The sequence below is a fragment of the Malaclemys terrapin genome, chromosome 4, assembly GCF_027887155.1.
Source record: "Malaclemys terrapin pileata isolate rMalTer1 chromosome 4, rMalTer1.hap1, whole genome shotgun sequence".
NCBI lineage: Eukaryota > Metazoa > Chordata > Testudines > Emydidae > Malaclemys > Malaclemys terrapin.
The window spans coordinates 26,715,161-26,735,971 of record NC_071508.1 but is presented as its reverse complement, the minus strand read 5'-3'; the positions used below and the strand labels follow the sequence as shown (position 1 = coordinate 26,735,971).

At 53.4% G+C, this 20,811-nt stretch overlaps 1 protein-coding gene across 6 annotated transcripts in view; it reads right to left on the bottom strand.

The window, feature by feature from the left end:
- Positions 1 to 20,811, bottom strand: part of NAV1 (neuron navigator 1) — a 302,165-nt gene that overhangs the window by 208,463 nt on the left and 72,891 nt on the right. Inside the window, exon 1 of one of the 6 annotated variants that reach the window (XM_054026396.1) lies at positions 3,444 to 3,495. The exons of the other annotated variants lie outside the window; for them this stretch is intronic. The gene's annotated coding sequence lies outside the window, so the exon portion shown is untranslated. Of the gene's footprint in view, positions 1 to 3,443; positions 3,496 to 20,811 lie in introns of those variants that run through there. 6 annotated transcript variants of the gene reach the window in all.

Genomic DNA, 20,811 nt, shown 5'->3' with positions numbered 1-20,811 from the left:
ACGCACAGCACCGCTCACTCTGCTTTCTGATCAGCTAAACAGACCAAGCACAGCAAGTCTGGCGCTGTCCGGCATTTTCTCCAGCCCTTGAATCATTTTGGTGGCTCTCTTCTGCGCCCGCTCCCATTTGTCAACGTCCTTTCAAACACTGTGGACCCCACAACTGGATGCAGCGTTTCAGTGTTGGTCTCCCCAGCGCCGCACGCAGAGGTAAAGTCGCCTTCCTGCTCCTGCTCACCGCACCCGTTGAAACGCTCAGATATCGCATTTGTGCTTTTGGCCACAGCATCTCGCTGGGCACTCGTGTCCACTCTGACCCCCCTAGAGATAGTCTGAGTCCCTGCTTTCCAGGACACAGTCCCCCAGTGTGTGGGTCTGGCCTGAATTTCTTCCTTCTCGATGGATGACCTTGCATTTTGGCTGTGTTAGCAAGCATTTGATGACCCTGTCCTACATCTGGGCTTCCTCCCTTGCGCTAGCCCTGGGAGCCTCCCCTGTCCTAGTGACCCCCCGGAGATGCTGTTAGCTGCAGTATATATTACGATTCCTGCTGCGTGCAGTCCCAGTTTCTCGTTGTGAGATCCCTGGGGGGACCTGCTACGTGCTGACACTGCCTGTTCCAGCCTTCTAGTTCTCTGCTGTGCTGGAGAAGGGGCAGGCAGGCAGAGCTGTTCGCTCTCCCTGAGCCTGGCCCGGGTGTCTGTCTTGTCGCATCCCTGTAGTTTCCTAGCCTGAGCATCATTAGGCAGGGCCTCCAGGGGCTGGGATAATGCGCTCCCCCGCACAGGCTGGCGGGGAAACTTTCCCCTGCTTAGGAGCCTCTTTCTTGTCCTGTCCAAGCACCGCCCAGGACAGATGTGCAGGGAAGCCCTCTGCTGGTCCCGGGAATGCGCTCAGATTACAGGCCTTGCGGAGCACAGCTGGGAAGCCTGCCAGCCACAGCTGGCCTGCAGTAACGCTTCCCGTCCCTGAAACCTCAGCTGCCCATTTCCCCCTCCTCTACTGGGGGACAATGGGCAGGTGATGAGGTGGATACAAGCGGCTCATGGGCACGGGCACCACGTTCTCGCATTCCCAGCCAGCCTCCAACCCGCTCCAATGCAAAACACATGGTCTCTCCTGCTTGGATGCTGAGATCTTGGAGTTGCAGTGGAGGACACCGCTTGCAAAGTGCTAGGCCAAATTAGCAGTGTTAGGGCAGCTTGATTCTCCACTGCCTTGCACCTTAGCATTGTTTCTATTCCAGTAGCACTTAGTGACCCCACAGGAGACCAGAGCCACAAGCTTGTGGCCCTAAGTCCAGTGCTCTATCGATTAGGCCAATGTGCCATGACTATCGCCCGGTGCAACAGGAGCCAGGCCAGCACCTGATCCCACAGCACACTGCACCAGCCTGGTGCCTTTTCTGCACCCACAAAAGGGCAGGGCAGGAGCTAAGGAAACGGTGGAACACAAAGGCCCGGATCTGCTGTGCAGCTATACTCAGCACCTGCGGAGCACTTTTTGCAGAGTGCAGGTGGGAGTCGCCCCATTTGGGAAGCGAGCCCAGAGCCCCTGACTTCCACTCAGATGCTCTGCCCACTGGAGCATGGCTTCTCTGCCACAGCAAGCATCAGACCCAATGACGACAAGGATAAGGTGCCACCTCTCGATGTCCTATCCAGTAGCCCGCAGTGCTACCTTAGCATCCACCTGCACACTGACCCCTCCACCACTAGAAAGCTACATGGGACATACAGGTTCCCCCTACTCCTACCTGACCCTCTTGGCACAACCCTCCTGCTCCTAAACCAGGTGCGAGGGGTGGATGCCATGCGAGAGGTCATGCGACTGCAGTTAGGAATGGTGCGGGGGAGGGGAAACAAGGGGCAGAGTTAAGGTTAAGGGTGGGGAGGGGAAATAGGGGGCAGAGTTACTGGAAGCTTTGCTGAGCATGTCCAGACAGTCTGATAATACTGTGGATGAATGAGTTAGCCCCTTGAGCGCATGCTAAAGGAGGCATTATTGTACCCAGGGGTGACAGCACAGGTGGGGGCAGGGGGATGGGAGGATTAGCACCCCTGCAATGGAAATACTGCAGGGGCTCTTCCCCCATGTAAACTTGCACATCCCTGGGGGGCGGGCAGAGGCGACAGGGGGACCTGGAGGGGCTGGTGCAGCTGCTGTGGTGCCCAGGATGAAGCCAGGGAGCAGGGAGTGGAACCCAGAGTGGCTGGAATGGGCCCAGGCAGGGATGACAAGGGGATGGGGAAGGGGGACAATTGTATCGGGGCCCTGACCTGAGAGGTGCCCTGGAAACCGCTGTAACATCAGTGTAAATGAAGTGCAGGAGCAGGGGAGCTGCCCCAGCAAACAGGGCATTTCTCTCAACGGGCCTGGGAGCAGCAGGTATGAACCTCCAATCCCCCACCTCTCCATGCCTAGTCCCAATACCTCCCTCATCCCTATTCGCAGGGAGCTTCCACCCCTGCCCCCCCAAAACCGGCCCATTGTCCAGTCTCACACCCACACCATCATCACGGGGTTAGAAGTCTCTGCGTCCCACGCTAACTGGAGTGTCACTGTCCAACGCTGCTCCCTCCACAGCACGCTGGAGCGCTGTGAACCCATCTACACGAGCGTGGCTCACAGCTCACGTACCATTATGGGCAAGTGGAGTGCTTGAAAAGCCTGCTGGGTACTGGCATGCAAATGAGCTGCACCCAGCCCCTCCCTTTGCTTCAGCTTTCCCGGGGCCTACACACAGGAAGTAGCTATGAGAGGCGGAGCAGGGCTGGCCCAGATCCTCCCTTTGCTTTCCTAGCTCACGGCGAGTTTGCAGAGCTTGGCCAGGGGCTGGGCTAGGCAAGCAAAAGGAAACGTGACCATGCAGGGGGGCACAGGCCTGGCCTGTGCATCGATCCCCAGCCGATGGAACGAGCAGCATTCTGCCAGGCGACAGGGCAGAAGAATGGGCCTGTGGAGAAGGCATTGGACTAGAACTCAGGATCTGTTCCTGGTTCTGTGGGCAAGTCTGTGCCTCAGTTTCCCCATCTGTAAAATGGGGGAAACACTCCCCAGCCTCCCGGCGCCCCCCGTGACTGTTCATGAGCCGCTCGGACACTACACGCACGAATGCGGGAAAGGAGATGAAACGAGAGAAAGGAAGAATAAACCACAACAGGAGGTCACTTTCTTCTTAATCCCACTGTCCGCTTCTCAAGCCTTCATGTCACAGGACCGCAGCCCATTGCTTCCACTTGCACAGGACCGCCTGCATTGCAGCCACTTTCCACTGCACTGCAGCCTCCCGGGAGGGGACTCCCTGCCTGAGCACAGCAGCTCCCTGCACCCCAGCTCCTTCCAGCCAAACGTCCGGAGTTGCAGCCCAGGGCTAAGTGCCACCCGCCTGCATTCAGGAGGCACATTACATAGGAGAATGAGAAAGGGGGGATTTGACTCACCAGAGCGCTGGGCTAAGCAGCCTCCGCTCACACGCTCCTCGTAGGCCGTACGCAGAGGAATGCAAAATCTGGGAATGCAAATCCCATTTCTCACCAGATGTTCGCTGACTGAAGCATCCCTCCCCGGCACACTGGCTCCTGCTCTGCAAGCCAGGCAGGGAATCGGAGGCTCTCAGTGCTGCTAAGCTAATTCACTTGCTAACCCGTCTGAAGCAGCTTTGCCAGCCCCTCGGATGATCGTCAACAGCTCACTACAAATCGGGCTTCTTTAGGGTTTGTTTTTTAATTCCCCCCCTTATGACTATTTCCCCTGGTTTAATTCCCTTCCCTCCACCCGTTCTCCCAGCTGCCGTCTTGGCTCTCAGTGCTGGCTCCATCTGGGGGGGCGGGGAGAGCTAGTTACTCTGGAGGAAGCCAGCGGGAACGCGCTGAGTGAGTCCCTGGCAGTCGAAAAATGCTAGTCTGGCTAGTTCACATCCCCAGCTGCGCTTGCTTCACGAGGGCAGACCCAGAAAGTCTCCATGGAGGGAGAATGGGTCTAGAGGTGCAAGCAGGGGCTCCCGAGTTCTGATCCCGGCACTGACTTCCTGCACGGTCACAGCCAAGTCACCTAACTGCCTGATGCCTCAGTTTCCCCCCATGCAACGATACTTCCTATAACAAATCCATGCGCTACAGAGACTCTCAGTGGGTAAAGCACAGGTATGTGCAAAGCTGGGGTTAGAACCCTTGTCCGGCACAGAAAACACAGGCCTTCACCACTTGAGATACTGGAGATTTCCCTTAGGTGGTAGGAGTAGTAGATCTCTTATCTTCTTGCGGGCCCAGCCAGTGAGGAAACCATCACTGAAAGACAAAGCTAGAGCATTGCACAAGGAGACTAGCTGGTCAATGATGGGGAAGAGCTTCATGAGTAATAGGGAGCATTGAAAGAGAGCAAAAGACTTGTAGTTTGGGAGCTTCCCCAGAGGGTCAGAGCCTCTGCCAGGCTGAGCATCCAGCCACATGAGTCTGTCTGGTCAGAACTCTTGGCTCCAAAATTCAGGCTGCGGTTTCCCTGTAGATTCCAGAGCTGCAGGCTGGGACTGCAGGCCCATGTGGTATCTGGACTCTCTGGCTGCTGGTCCCAAACGGGACAGACTGGCTGGAGGAGCTGCAAAAATTGTGTTTAAAAAAGTGACAGCAACTTTTCCAAACCTCCTTCAAGGTTCCACTCGGCCCCGAGTCCTGGGAGCAGGTCTGGGTTGGTTCTGATTTTTCTGGAACCGGTTTTCCAGTCCCTAGGTTTGAAGGGTGTTTCCCCCTAACATTTAGGGCCCAGTCCCCTCTCTGGGGGTAATTCCCCTGGCAGAGAGGGTAGCACCAGGCTTAGACACCCACTTCAGCCCCATTCAAAGCTGGCTTTGCTGACTTAAGTGGTGCCTGTGCCTTGGGCAAATCTCATGCCTTGTGCTCAGTTTGGTGTCTAAGCCCCACATGCCCTCAAACATGCCCCCAACCAAGGTCTCTGGGATGGCTTCAACCCTCTGGAACTGGGGAGCCTAGGTGGAGGTGCACCCAGCAGAGAACAGCCCAGGGCAGGACAGCCGCCTTAGCAGGGCCACGGCCGATACTGGCGCCAGTTAGCCCAGCGGGAGGACTGAGCATCAGGGACTTTCCAGCTGCCAAGCTTGCGTGGGAGGGGGGCGCTGAGATGGGTGGTGAGCCAGCCCGATCAACACGTGGGTCAGGCTGTTATTCCCACACACCTGCAGTCCTAAAAGCTCCCCACAGGGCATCCCGCAGGCTGCTCCCCACGCCAGGCTGTATGGTGCAATGTGATCAGAGCACCGCCTGTGTGCGCAGCAAGGCGCTCTGTGAGCCACCGGCCCCATGCAGAGCTCCCTCCTGGAGGGGCCAGCTGTCTGCTGCAGAGCCTCCGTTCAGCATCCTTCTCTTTGCCTCCCGCCAGTGACCACCCACGCCTTGCCCCTGCAGGGATCTGTCACGGCTTGGCAACCCTCATTCCAAGTGCCCTTGTCCCTGCCCCAGGGAGAGCGGTGCTCGGTGCCCCCATGCTGGCACACAGGCCAATAGGTGTAAACTGGAGCTGCCTAGAGAAACCCTGGTGTGGATTTCAAGCAAGCCGACAGGGGAGGGAAGGGACATACAGCTCTAGCCACGCCTCTTTTTCTTTGTGCCACGCCCCTTGTGTGTGCACATGTGTCATGTGTTCACCCCTTGCACCATGCTACCGGCTCCGCTCTGTGCCCTGGGCCAGCACTAGCCCCATGCTGCACAGCATTAGTTGCACCTTCTTTTTCTTGACTCTTGTGCTCCTCGCATGGGCTGACTGGTCCTGCTGAGTCGGCACATTCTGGAGCGGAGCGGCTCCCCTCTGCCCACTATTGACCCCCTTCTGACAACAGAAATTACTACAAGCCTCCAGGAGGGGGGACTGAAGCCTGAGCCCGCCTGAGCCCCACCACCCCGGGCTGAAGCCTTTGGATTTCGGCCCCAGGCCCCAGCAAATCTAACGCCAGCCCTGGCAACCCCATTAAAACAGGCTCGTGACCCACAGTTTGAGAACCGCTGCCTTAGCAAACTCTGAGTCAGCTGGAGGAAGCAGTCAGAGCGCCACTGAGCGCTGCAGGCGGGTGAAGCCAGCTGGAAATTTTATTATGAAGTTCTTGGTGGACTTGGCCTGTTGGAGCCCTTTGGCCCCAGGAAAGTTTGGATTTCTCCCCTGCTGCCAAAGCATCCCTGCTCTTGTGCATGTGGTTCATGTGAGGTTGGGAAGTGGGGACGCTCTCTGTACCCGCCGCTGTCTGTGCCGTGCACAGGGTCGCCTGGAGAGCTAAGTCCGTTCCTGAACCGGCTAAAGTGAACAGCTTGGAAACCGCAATGAGCGACATTGCCAGGACACTGTGACTGGGGCCGTTTACAGCCATGGCCCCTTCCCAAGGGAGATTGGAAGACCGTGAAGACAGAGAGGAGGAAAGCAGGAAGGTGGAGGAGAGATTGGAGGAATCTCTGCCATGATGTTCTCCAACCTCCTCTATTTCTATGATCCTAGTTTGCCAGCTAAAGCCAGCCCAGAGTCACCTGCTGCAAAAAGGGGGGGCTCATTTGGAATCTCTCCAGCCTGTGTGCGAACTGAAATATAGGTCATGCTTTCAGGGTGCATCAGGGCCTACAGCTCAGAGATTGCAAAAAAAATGGCTGAAAGGACATCTGTAATCCAGCAGAGGAATCAGACTGGCAGTGTATTTAATCTTTAAAAAGCACAGCAGGCTAAGGGAATGCAAATCCCAGCCTCCACGTCCTGCGACGTCCACGGGCTTTTCATTTCATCAGGCTACATTCAGCTAAATTAACATGAAATCTAGTTTTCAAAGGCCCTTGGGGGCTAAATCATATGACCGGCAGGGCTTTCGGAGGGACTCCGGGTAACACACTGAGTCACAGAAAGAAAGGTCTTATTTATCAGACAAGATCTAAGTGTTCTCATGCATTAGCAGCAATGCTTTCATTGGGAGCTGTGAGCTACAAACCCTTCAGAGTTGTTTTAATTAGAGGCAAGGGGGAACCAGTTCAAATAAACCTTGTCTTGCTCTGAGCCGAGGGCTCTGGGATGTTCGGGTAACCTCTCTTTCCTCCCATTAACTTTCATTTGCAGAGCTGCCTCTGTGGTTTGGGCTCAGGTTGGGATCTGGCCCAGGAGCGCCAGGATGCTACGATCCCCTCGGTATCTGTAGTCCAAACAGTAGCAGGAGTGCGCAGGGATCTCATGGAAGAGCCTGTTGCGGGGCGATCCAGAGCAGCTGTGCCGGTGTATGAGGCTGGGGCAGGTCAGCCGAGGGCTGCATGGGCATTTGGACTTCTGGGGGCCGAGCTAGACAGAGACCCAATTCTGAACCATTTGGGGTTGCTAGACATGTGGAACTTCAACTCTGAACCCTGCTGAATCAGGGGGCAACTCACATTCAAATCCTGGGTTCCAAACCCACAGCGAGGGCTTTGGGTCTGGGTCAGACCCAACAGGGCTTTGAAAGATGGTGGAGTTGGCCAGGCCAGCACATGAACTCCAGCTCTGTCAGACCCAAATCCAACCCCTGAGTCAGCTTTAAAGCCAAATCCCAAACCCAGCTGAAGCCCAACCCAGGTCCAACCCCCCCGTTTCCAGCATTAGCACAGACCTGTGCCGGGCTCTGCAGAGACCCGTGCATGGGAGCTCCGCATTACTGCACAATGCACTGGAGAAGCTCAGAGACTGGCAGCTACTTCTGGACTCTTGCGCCATGGGCCAGTGAGAAGCTGGGAACAACGGGGAGGAGTGTGAGAGCAATCTGCTGAGTCTAAGACGGGGCGACACGTACGACAGTGGGGGATGGGGACCCATGGCAATGGGGCCAAGAAAAATGGCAATCTTCAAACCCCAGTTTTCTTTCGATCTGGGTCCTGATCCTGCCCCTGTCTCCCTTGCACGTGAATGGATTTAACTTGCACTAACCCCTTGGACAGGTGGGGAGCTGAGGCCCAGATTTCCAAAGGCCGTCGGCACCCAGCAGCTCCCACTGGGACACTCAAACTCAGATTTGCCCAGCGCCCAACACATGCAGCTCTTCGCAAAAGCCAGTCCACATCGCGGATGCCAAGCCTTCTGAAATGGCTGCTTAAGGGGCTTGCCTGAAGTTACACGTCGAGTCTGTAGCAGAGCCCGGAACTGTCCCCGGATTTCCCAAGTCTGAGGCCAGGGCCCCAACCACTAGGCCATCCTCCCCTTGCTTTGGCACCGCCCTTCTGAATTTCTATTAGCAAAAAGCAAGCGATGTTCATGGCTGGCAGCAGACTGGCTGTGAGTCTGACTAAGGAGGCAGCTGAGAGCTGGATGGGCGCTTGGTCAAGATCTCGCTGAAGGGGAACACAGTGTTAGTGGCAGCTGCAGAGAAGCACAGTCAGGAAACGAGGATGCGTGGAAGGAGTGGCCATGCATGAAGAGACGGAGTCAGAACTAGGGAGCTGGACCAAGGGCTGGATGAGGAGGAAGCCAATTGAGGAATCGGTGATTTGGATCATGTTACTTCTGAGGAAGGGCCAGGATCAAGCCCTACAACAGAGTCTGGAGCAGGACAGGAAGTCAGGAACATCATCTGGCAGCCATAGCCCAGGTAGGCCAGCAGCGTGGCTCAGTGGTTAGGGTGCTAGCCCGGGACTCAGGAGACCTGCATTCAATCCCACCACTGACTCCCTGTGTGACCTTGGGCCAGTGGAAATTAGGCCCCTAGATCCCTTTGATGATCTGGGCCTTAGGGTCTCTGGGCCTGAGCACTGCCTCTTTACAACACGGGCAACAGCGCTGCCACCCGCCCCAGAGCAGTGTGAGGGGAAAGAGGGGAAAGACCGCAAGGTGTTCCTTTTTCATGGGAATGGGGATCTTGACCCGCATGGGACATGGGGCCAGAATGAAACACAAGCAAAGGAGGCGGATGTCTGGCCCTGTGCTCCAGGGCAGGTCCTGCCAGCCAGGCACCAGTCTGAGCTGGCCAGACGGGAGACATCTCAGTAGCAGGCCCAGCTTTGGGAGCTGTGGGGGCAGGCAGCCCCCACCATGGACAGTGGGACTGCTCCTTCCCCAGGGGCCGTGCGAGACCCGGACACGGATGGAGAGCAGCTGGCTCTAGCATACTCCAAAGAAAACTGAAGCAAGACTGCTAGGAAGAGGGAAGAATTTCAAGGACTCGGCCAGAACTTTGATCTCTCCTGCCACTGAGGGCATGTGCCCTCTGATTGCTAGAATGCCGTTTCAGGGCTGTGCCTGTCTCAATCTGGTTAGGAGACTGCACCGGGATTCATGCCTCCATCACCTCAGGTTAGACCACTGCAAGGTGCTCTGTGTGAGCCCTGTGGAATCACCAGGTGGCCCACACAGACAGATAAGTGCCCATCGCGTCATGCTTCCCACTGGCTCCATCTCCAATATCAGATCCACTGCAAGATCCTCATCCTTTAGAGGCTAAGATTTTCAAGAGTGATTTTAGGTGCCCAATTCGAGGTACCTCGAAGAAGTCTGATTCCCAGAGGCTAGGTGCTGGGCACTTTGCAGAAACTGAGCACCCCAAATCGCTAGTCACTTTTGAAGATCCCTTCTTCAAGTAGGACCCAGCTGTCATGGACAGGCAAGCCATCATGCCCGCTGCAGTTAGATGGACAGCCCAAGATTCACCGCTGAGCTTTTGGCTGTGAAACTCCCTTCCAGTGGAGATCAGGATGTGTCCAAACTGTGGCATGCTCAGCCTGCACCAGCCTTCTCACACTGACTGTAACTAGGGAATGGCCAGGAGTCTTTCCCCAGGCAACAAGCAACTGAAAACAAAAATCCCTGCTTAGAAAGGGCTGGAAGCAGCAGCAGAGGGGCAGGAAGGCTGAACCTGCTGGATGAAAGTAGCTTTTAAAATTGTCTCTTTGGCGCCTAGATACCATGGTGATGGGCACATCGTAAATGCATTGAGAAATGGATGAGATTCGCTAGTGACGGGTGCTCTGCTAACCTCATGGGACGGGGACCGAGGTCGGTGGGAATGTGGGGAAAGTTGCTGTATGACAGGAGGCAGTGTCACCTCCTAGTGGATAAAGCAGGGCCATGAATGAGCAGTTCAGGCTGCACACACTAGAGGGCAGCGGTGTGCTCACACTAAGATTATTACAGCATTTTGCACTTGCAATTACAACACAATGACTTTTATTTTGTGCCACTTCGTACAGAATGAAATTGTGTGTTGACGGGACTAAATAATAAACAACAGCAGATGGAGAGGGGGAGGCAGAGACAAGGGCAAGCGAGAGAGAGAGAGAGAGAGAGAGAGAGAGAGAGATCTTTCCTGCTGAGATGGGAAGAGAGTTGAAGACTCAACGAGACGGAGACATGGGGAGTGTCGAGTTAACACAAAAGTGTTCTTAGCCGTCTCTTTACAGGGGCCTCTGACAAACTGGAGTCCAGCCTCCACGCTCCTGCCAGGCTTCTGATTAAAACACGCTGGTGATGGGGAGTGAGGATAAAGGGATGAAACCCGAGAGACGCAGGCAGGCAGGTCTCCAAGGACCCCATGGAACACCCGTTTTGTTCAGTGTCTTTACAGTGCCTAGCACAATGGAGCCCGGCCCATGACAGGGACTCATAGGCACTACCACGGCACAGATACAGAACAGCTGAGGAGGTGCAGCACCCATCCACTAGAGCTCAGCACCTCGGAGAATGAAGTCTTTATGCCCAGCCCCCTCTCCTCATCTCTCATATACACGCCTGCTTCCCACCATGTTTGTCCCTCTCCATGCTGAGCCCCACTTCTATGCCCACGTGGCAACCTGGTGTCTAAGCCAATTAAGGCAGATGAAGCCGAGGCAGCCAATGATTGGCCAGAGTCAGCCTCAGGAAATGTAATTCTGCTGCTCATTGCCAGCAGCGTATTTGGCTGATGAGGACCCCGTTATGGATGGCAAGTGTTTCCAAAAGTGACTAGTGATGGGGGCCCCAACCTGCAAGCCCTTAATAGGGCCTGGCTTCCAGGAAGTGCTGGGCACCCAGCCCCTGAAAAACAGGCCTGTGTGAGGTGTCAAAGGTTGGGGCCTCAACACCACCAAACCATTTAGAAAATGTCAGCTGATGGGGGTAGAGCATGAGCCTGGCATCCCTGACTTGAAGGTGCCAGGGGCTTAGCTTGGGCTATCACAGGCCACATTTCATTTTACTGGGATGCTCCTTTTAAAGTGAAAGGTTTTCCAAACCACTAGAATCATAGAATCATAGAATATCAGGGTTGGAAGAGACCTCAGGAGGTCATCTAGTCCAACCCCCTGTTCAAAGCAGGATCAATCCCCAACTAAATCATCCCAGCCAGGGCTTTGTCAAGCCTGACCTTAAAAACCTCTAAGGAAGGAGATTCCACCACCTCCCTAGGTAACCCATTCCATTGGCTTAACTCCACCCTCCTTGAGGTCACTGGGAATCCTCCTCGTTGGGAATAGTCTGGCCAGTGCTGAGTGTTCTTCAAAAGTCCACGTTAGTGTCCTACCAAGAGAGTGTCTGATTTCTGACAGCCAAACAGAGCCAGGAGACTAGCACGTCTCCAGCTTGTCAGCCCTTCTCCCCGGTTACAGGGACATTGCTCTGGTGAGAGTTCCCAGGCGACCCTAGCAAGGGCTGTCCATAGGGATTTCTTTTTAATAGCACAGCCGCCTTGAGAAAGGTGATTCTTTCTTTTGCTTTCTGGCTCTATTTCAAGGGATTGCCCCCAGCTATTGGTGTTTCCGCTTTGCTGTATGTTCTGCATTTTCTCTGCATGAGGCAGGTCCGCATTTTGCTTTACAAATATTGAAAAGGCAAATTGACATAAAAAAGCAAATACCCATCATCCATGTGGAAGGCCTAGGGGGTGAAGGTCACAGACACATATGGGAGTTAGCACACAATGCCCACTGACTTTCAGGTGCCTACCTGTCTCTTGGGCCTGTGAATCCCTCCAACTAAATACGAGGGATAGATACAATCAGGAGGGACTGTCGGGAAATGAAGAGGTGGTAGCTGCTTGCAGCTGGAAAAAGCTAATAGTGATCAAACCTGGAGTAACCTAGAGAGATCCCAGCTGGGGAGGTTTTTAACATTTCAATGGATTGTACAGCTGCTACCTGATGTCACAGAAAGTGGGCTGGGGAAGGAGAGACAGTCTAGGTAGTTAGGTAGCTCCCACTATTAACAGACAGTATCTAAGCTCCTCCAAGTTTTTAAAAACAGAAGTGACAACAACAATCTCACCTGCCTCTTTCCTCCCCAGTCAGAGTCATGGCTTGCTATAGTGCATGTGTCCATGTGTGCACAAGTGTATATGTGTGCATGCAAACCTGAGTGTTGGTGTGTGTGCATGTAGAACTTACTACATCAGAGATGACGTTCTCAGAAAGATGTGAATGCCCCTGGATCCCAGCCCTGGTGGTGTTCCCAGGGTCTGTCACTAGTGGTGCTGAAAGGACAGCTCCTAGGGGCATTGTCAAAATCTAAATGAGGGCTGAGATTTTCAGAGGATTCGGGTGCCTGATTGCCACTCATTTTAGAACTCCGCCTGTATTTTAAGCCAGGCCCGGCCCTGTGCCACTAGCAGCATCCAGGACAATGAAAGGCGAATGCATTTTTTAAAAATCCATTTCATTTTCCCCACGGATGCCAGGGCTTTGCCACTTTGGTCTCCACTTGCTGGGACAGGGATTTAGCCAAGTCTGTTTCAAGTCAGTTTCACTTCCCTGAGCCTAGCCCAAGGATTGCTAATGCTGCTGGGGAAGAAAATGTCTATTAAAGAAAATTAAAGCAACATGTCAGGAATACCAGGGTTTGTAAATCATCCCTTTCCCTCCCCTCCGAACCCCAGCCAGCTTTTCTTTAACAACTAGAATTAAGGACGTCACACTGTGTGCTCTTCTGACAAGAGTTCATTAGAAAGCTCGGTGATGGTGATTTTTAACATGATTTATTATTTGCTTGATCCTGCTGCCTTTGCTCAGGTGAGTATAGCCACTGATTTCAATGGAGACACTCCCAGGTGTGAGGGCTCCCAGGCTGGCTCTGTTATTCGCATGCTTACCGGGCAACACGCTGAGAAACTAGCCGTCTCTGATTGGGATGGAGTGGAACTCGATCTGCAGGTGGCATTTTAAGGCTAAGAAAAAGTGTGTGAAATTAACGGAGAACAACAGGGATGGCAGTGAATGCAGCTGCCCCTGTCTCAGTCTCTCTGAATCCCAAGCATGAAAACTAGGAACAAATGCCTGAGCAGGAGATGTCAGAATCTCCACTGAGTGTATTGGGGCCCTTTGACATCTACGGCAAAACTCACATTGACTTCAGCGGCAGCAGAATTAGGCCTGTTCTGGGCAGGAGGCGCATCTCCCCGCTGCGCCAGGGAATTGGCATGCAGAGTCTGCTGTCTTTCATGGCGGATCAGTTTTGCTGGTCTTAATTCATGCTTTTGTCAACTGTTCCTCTCCCTCCCGCCGTCCCATGAGGAATGGGACCAAAGCAAAGTGCCAGGACTGATCTGAGCTGTGCTAAGGAGAATGGCCCACGAAGGGCTGTGTTCCTATGCACTGCAGCAACCAGAGAGCACAAGCATGGGGCATGGAAATGAATATGTTCTAGCCACCAAGACTGTGTCACATGGATGCTAGATGCAGCAAGCCTGTGGTCCGGCAGGCTGCATTCCCCAGTGGTTAGAGCAGGGGACTGGGACTCGGGAGAAGAGCTGAGTGGGCAACTGGTTTTTCATTTCAGGGTCCAAAAAAAATTCATCTTGGGTCAACCTGAAACGTTTCATTCAACCTGAAGTGATTTCTTTTTTGTTTTGGGGTATTTTTTTCATCCTTTTTGTTTGTTTGAAATAAATCTAGATACATTTCTAAATGAAAGATTTGGAGTTTTAAAAAAAAAATGTGGGCCAAAACTATCTATTGAATTCGACCCGAATTTGTGAATAAATTTGGTTGACCTGAAACTGCATTTTTTGGCAAATCATGGTTCACCCAGCTCTAGCCATAGAGTTTAAAGCCAGAAGGGAGCACCAGATCATCTTTTGTGACTTCAGATGTATCGCAGGCTACCAGCACCACCCACTAACCCCAACAACCACTATGAGATCTCTCTATGCCTGTTTACCTAGGGACAATACTCAGCCATGGCTCTTTGGAAAGCAAAGTATCACTAGGATTAGGAAACCAGGGAAATCCCTCCCTTTCTGCCCATGACGCCATCCTAGGAGGCCAGCCAGCTGGAGATGCTTCATTAGTACCCGCCCCACCCCGACAGTAGCTCTGGAAGGTGGACACATATCAGTGCTCTCGGGGAGCTCCTAGGCCCCCAGGATGGAACCTTGATGTCCAGCTGCTGCAATGCCACAGGGATGGGCATGGCGGAGATCACCTGACCTAACGGGATTTGTCCCCATGTGCCCAGGTAGACTCTGCCGGCTTTCCAACATCCCTCCTGGAAGGAGGTACTGGGGGGCTTCCAGCAGTGACCTGGGAGCGCAAGAGAGACAGGCTTACTAGCCCCTTGGATCACTCCAAGGCTGCAAACACCATGGGAAGTGCTCCCACAGCATGGGAGGTGCCTGAGATGCATGTACCAGTCTACATGACATTGCCCGTCCCTACCCAATAAACCCTGCTGCATCCATTCTGGATCCTTCACCTCCCAGGTAGCAACAGAGCAAGCAGATCCAGGTTCATTGTTCTCTGCAGAGTGGACAGGACCCAGTTCTGTCTCACAGGTGACACAATCCTTTTTCCCATTGCACTGTCCTGTGTCCTCTCACTGATCGCTGTTATGATCAATTACGCTATAACCCACCAGTGCTCATCCCAGGTACATCCTCACCAAGGGAAACAGATACAAAACCCCAGAGGAAAATATGGGCCTCATTCCTCCCTCCCTCACCCCCATGTAAATCAGGAGCAACCCCAATGGGCCCAATTCCCCCGTCACTCGCCCCATGTAAACTGAAGTGAAGGGAGTTATGTTGCTAAATTGACTTGAGACTGAATCAGGAAAGGCCAGGCCCAGCCCTTCTTGACAGCCTGGGACGTGTCTAGTGCAGCATGGGTGGTACCAAGACCAAATAATAAAGTGACTGGAATGTAGATGTCGCCATCTGCCCCAGTGGGCGCCCCTGTGCGGGGCAGCCAAATTCTGGTGCACTCCTGCGAGCACTGGAGAAGAACCCACGCAGTCCCTATAAAGGTGCAAACCCCTCTCATGCCCCAGGGGATACAAATCGCACAGCTCATTGTTGCAAGATGAAGAGTACTCGCTCTGGTGCGCCAGCCAGCATCTGTCATCCTGCCTTTCTAACCCTGCCAGCTATCCCAGCCCTGTGCTCCTAGCGAGCTAGCGTTCTGCATTTCTGTAGAGCCTCCCAGCCCAAATCCCTGCCCAAGCCAGGCACTGATCCAAGACTGCTCACTCCAGGGAAACGGATGCAGGACCGGTGATGTGCGGCCACTTCTAGGAGAGAGAGCAGCAGCCAGGTCGGTGGCCAGTTCACTGCGCTTGTGGGGTAGGAGGCAAACATTAGCCTAGGAAACACCCTGGGGCAAATGTCTCCTCTCACAAGAAGTGTCCCTTGGACTCTCATGTCCATGCAGAACCGGCAGGACATGATGTCTAGGACCTCCTATCCTAGACTGTTGTGTATCCTTGCAAATGGCAGCTGCATCCCTGTAGCGCTGCCAAATACACGAGAATCCAGCTTGGGAGGTGGGGGGAATGGGCGACAGGGTTTCCAGCTGCATAATGTTAAACAGCTGCCACCTCTCATCCCAGAGGTGGCTGCACTACAGTGGTGGGGGCAGCGTATATAGTTTGTATATTACGCATTGTAATCTATACAGCAATCGGGGGCCCTTCATAATGAAATTAAACAGAAGATGGAACAGTAGCAGTTCCTGGAGGCCAAAGCTAATACTGGAATCTTTTACTCTCTGCTAAGTGTAGGGAGATGGGTACAGGGAACAGTTTTCATCTAGGCCAGCCCAAGCCAGGACCCAAAGAAGCTCCAAAAGGCAAAGAGCTTGTGCTGTCTCAGCATGTGGAAAGGAACAACAGACATGGCGATTTTTGTGCCTCCCCTGCCCTAAAGCAGCAACTGTTGACTGGATCCTGATTCTATAGTTGTACTGGTGATGTCATGTCGAGGGATGGTCACACAGGGGACTGTTTATCAGAAGCTGCCCAGCTGCAGGATCTGGTGCCACGTCTGGCTCTGTGCCAGTACAGCAAGGTCACAAAAGAATCTGTAGCTGCAGCGCTGGGATTGACAAAGAACCAGGCAGATACTACGCCGCTCTTCTCTAGCCCCATGCTGCAGGAGATCCCAGTGCCTTTGTCTCACCATTCTCCTGGGATGTAAGGAAACACCAGCCTCATTTTTTCATATGGGAAACTGAAGCAGAGAGGGTAAGGGACTTGCCCCAGGTCTCCTGGGATGGCAGTGGCAGAGCTGGGCAGCAGCTACGAAAAGGCTGGGACAGATGGAGCTCATTGCAGTGTTGCTAGGGGGCCTCCTATCTCTCCTGGGCTCCAGCCTGTCTGGACACTGCCAGAAAAGTTGCAAAGCAAGGGGCTTTCAGTGTATTAATAAAGTTAACTCATTACGGGTCAGTTTTCTCTCACTCTAACTCAAAAATGAGTCTATCCATCCTATAAACAGTTAATCCTCATTATTTTATTAGTCAGCACAAATTAAGAACACTCCTAGGCCATTCGGCAAAATTCCCACGTTGAGCAAATAATTAACTCAATTCCAAGTTTTCTGCTAAATCAAACAATTCCATTAATAGACATTTTTAGACCCCAGTGACTGTGTGTTTTCTAAGGGGTGCGCTCCATAGCAAAGTGACTGCAACTAATGAAATCCGATTGCCACCTGGCCGCCAGGCGGAGAAGAGCTGTGTTGCTTGCCGGGTGTGCCTCACACGCTGTGTCATGCTTTGCTACGTGAGTGAAAGCTGGGTCACCAAGCTAAGCAGGATTCAGATTTGACCTAGATAATCAGCCCTGGCCTCCCATCTCAGTGGGTTCTTTTTCAATTAGCTAAAAAGGGAAGTGATTTAGCGCTAATGAAAATAAATTAACAAATGTCCCCCAAGTCGCAAGGGGGCCCAGGCTGCGTCAGTGCCGGCTGGAGACATGGGACAGCAGGGAGGTGAAAGGGATGCGTCAATGGGTCTGACTCAAAGCAGTGCTAAGCCCGCCAGCCCGCCTGCCCTGGGAGAGCGGCTGCTATAAATACTTGGAGCCTGATTCCCCATTGCCTTGCACCTACTGTGCCACACTGCAGCAGCGCAAATTGAGTAAGACGCCACCACATCAAAACAGGAGCATTTCATACCCCCATTGCCCTGGTGTCAATGACGACAACACAAGGCGCGGAGCAACGGGGAACCGGGCCTGTGGCATGGAGACAAACCGCAATGGCAGCTTTGATTTAGGAGGAATCTCCCCTAACCGGGACTTGAACCAGGAGCCTGGGGGAGCAGAGCTGCAGCTGGAGCCCTTGAGCTACAGGAAAATCACCATTAGCTCAGCCCAGTGCTCATGACATGCCTTGCCAGCTTCTAGCTAGTGTCCTGTTCTCAGCTGCTGTAGCTCATGCCCTGCAGCGGTTGAGCAGGACTACATGGGTGTCTGATACTGGTCTCATCCCCATACTCATATCCGCAAGGGTCACACCAACCTACAGGCTCTTTCTAGCGTATTCCCTCCCCTGTATGCCGGAAGAGAACTGCTACAAAACCAAACAAACCCCAGCGCTTCCGCACTAAATATTATTTCCATTCTAGCAAAACAGCTCAATCGATGCAGCTGTTTCACAAACACCCCGAATGCTGTGCAGAGCTGGCACCCGAGGACACCCTGCCAGGGACAGGCATAGCAGCATAATTGCTCCATTGCATAGAGAAACCGAGGGCCCTGCCACACTTAGTGGGCTGGAGAGCAGAATTCACATGGGCGGATTCCAAAGGCTAACTCTGCCCCACCTCCAAGCAGCCCAAATCTAGGCAGATTTCCTCTTCGAAAGCTTGATTTCTTAATGAAACATGGTCAAGGCTGGGGGCTCAAAGCTGCCACCTTCCATCTGCCCATACCTCCTTGCTAGGCCCACAGGGAAGTGTTTAGTCCCCAAGGTAGAGCAACCCACAGTCCCTGTGGCTGAGGAAATGCCTGCTGCAGCCCTGGGTCGGTCACAGACTTGCACACCCAAAGCAACCAGTGACATCTGTACGGGGTCACGGGGCAAAAGCCACAGGGGATCAGGTGGTTGGTGCAAGTCTCAGCAACACTCCATGCCTCTGTTTCCCTATCTGTCAGTCACCAGAATGGAAACATTTACTGCAGGTTTTGATTGGCTTTACTTTTGACCAGCCCTACAATAACTTCTCCCACCACAATAACAAGCCAGTGTGCGGTTGAGCCCTAAAGAGCAGGCCTACAACAACAGACTCTCCCCAATAACAAACCGGCCTCCAGGAACAGGTCTATGAAAATAAATTAGTGCACCCAATCCTCAGGTAGACCCTACAATAACAAACCCATCACCACAGCAAACAGGGCCACCCATGAGCAACAGCATGTGTAGGGGAGGGATCTCTGCTTCCCTTGACCCATGCAAAGCAGGGCTTAAATTAGAGCAGTCCTGAGGCTGCTCTAATTTGTTTTCTGGGGCCCCCATATATATGGATTCCAAAAGTGGCTTAAAGCCCCTGTGCCCCAACCCAGCTCCAAGCACAGGGGCAGAGTAACTGAGTGATTCTCCCAGCCTGGGCACTGGCTGCTGCTGCAGAGACATTTTTGCATCTTCTACACTGTTTACATAAACCCACAAACCTCCCTGTGCATGAGGAGAAGAATCCCCTTGTGATGGCTCTGGACAGACCTGGGCTGCTGAGCTCAGCAATAACCGTAGGCCTGTCCCTCTTGCCAGCCCCAGCCCTGCACAGCTTTGGCCCAGTTGGCTGCTCCGCTGTAGGGAGCTGGGCCGACTCCAGGCACTGTCGGGTGGATGGATGGATGCCAAGAGGCTTGTGCGGCTTCAAATCACTTTCCCAAGGGGTTTGCAAGAGCAGGATCCACCTCCCATGAACAGAGCAGCCAGGATGTGCCATTAATCAGGGGCTTTCTATAGCCTGCAGCAGCCGGGGGAACATGCTGGGACATGGTCCAACGGGAACCTGACAGAGAGACCTGGGGACAGGTCCAAAGAGACCATGCTGGGGAAGTGGGTAGAGATCTGGGGACAGCATTCAGCAGGGAGCATGTGGGGGGTGTGGGCCATTTGGGGGACACACACTCTGCAAGAATTGTGCCAGAGGAAGAATCCAGGCTCAGGATCTGAAAGGAGCATACCAGGGGAGGATGTGGGATTAGTCTGAAGGGAGTTTGCTGAGCTGAAGCCCTGCTGAAAATGTCTTCTACTGGCAAAGAGTGACCAAGCCCTTGAAATTCCTGCACCCAGGCCCTGAGCTCCAGAGCAGCCCCTCTCCTGAGTTATCTGTACACAAACAGCACCTGGGAGCACGGCAGCATTCAAACATCAAGAGTGGGCCCCCCCAAATCACAAAACTGCCTTCCAAATCATGAGATCTGAACAATAACCCATCTCGGATTCTTTTTATTCCCCTTCTGGAACCTGAGAGATGAACCGGTCACATTTTCCAGCTTTTTTCCACAACCAGGAGGGTGGGGGACTGGCTTGTTTTTTTAATAGAAGAAAAGATTTTCCCATAGTCCCCTGACTCCTGGAGCTGGGGCTTTCAGAAAAGCCCCGAGCACCGTAAGAGTGGTGGTAAAGCTGAGAGCAGGAGATGCTGAGTTCTGGCTACATTCTAGCTGGGAACCTCTCTTCTCCACCCTCCCATGTATCACAGGGTTAGTGGTGAAAGGTTCACCAAGCCCAGCTCCTGGGAAGAAAGGCACTAAGGAAAGGAGGCTGGGGAGATGAGGTGCAGATGCAGAACTAACCTCCCCAGAGTGGCATGCGCTCAGCAGCCCGGGCACTGCCTCTCTCCTTGATTTCCTGCTAAAACACTCTGGGGAGTATCATTCTGGAACATCCTACCTAGCGGTCCCAACAACAAATCCCACAACCGGGTCTTTGGCCCCTCTTTCCTAGGCTTGCGTCCTTCAAAGCATGACTAAATCAGCTGCACCAACTCCAGCATCTTCTGCCCCAGCAGGCTCAAAACCTTAGTGCCCTCTGGCTTCTGATTTCATCCTCACAGCAAGAACCTCCTCTCCTGATGTCATCAGTTCCTTGTTCCTTCCTAGGACCTGCTACAGGGGCTGTCTTCCCCCTGCAGCCTTACTCTTGCTTCTTGAGTCCCCACTGGCCTCTGCAACAGAGAGGAAACCCCTGGGTATGTGGTGTCCCTCTCCAGCCACTCTGGGTTCCCTTCTAATAACTTCAGCTTACCTGACACACCGCCTCCAGGGCCCAGTTACTCCCTTTAGCACCTTCCTAAGTCCAGCCTTTCCTTCCCAGGCCTCCCCTGGGGGGTGAACAATCAGTCACAAGGGGCTGAACCAACCCCATCTCTTCAAAGGGCCAGCCAACCCTTGACAGTGAGGGAGATTTTCAAAAACCCAGGCCTGAATGGGTTTAGATAAAACACAACCTCCTTTTTTCTATTTATCATTAAAAAGCTCAGGACTGGGGGTGCTTGCCCACCCTGTTTTTGCTGGAGGTCTCTTTGGAGGACTAGAGAAGCAGACTGGGGATCTAAGACCTGTGACTCTCTGGGTCAGGTTTCTCAGTTATAGTAATAGATGTTAATAGAAAACAAGGGGCTT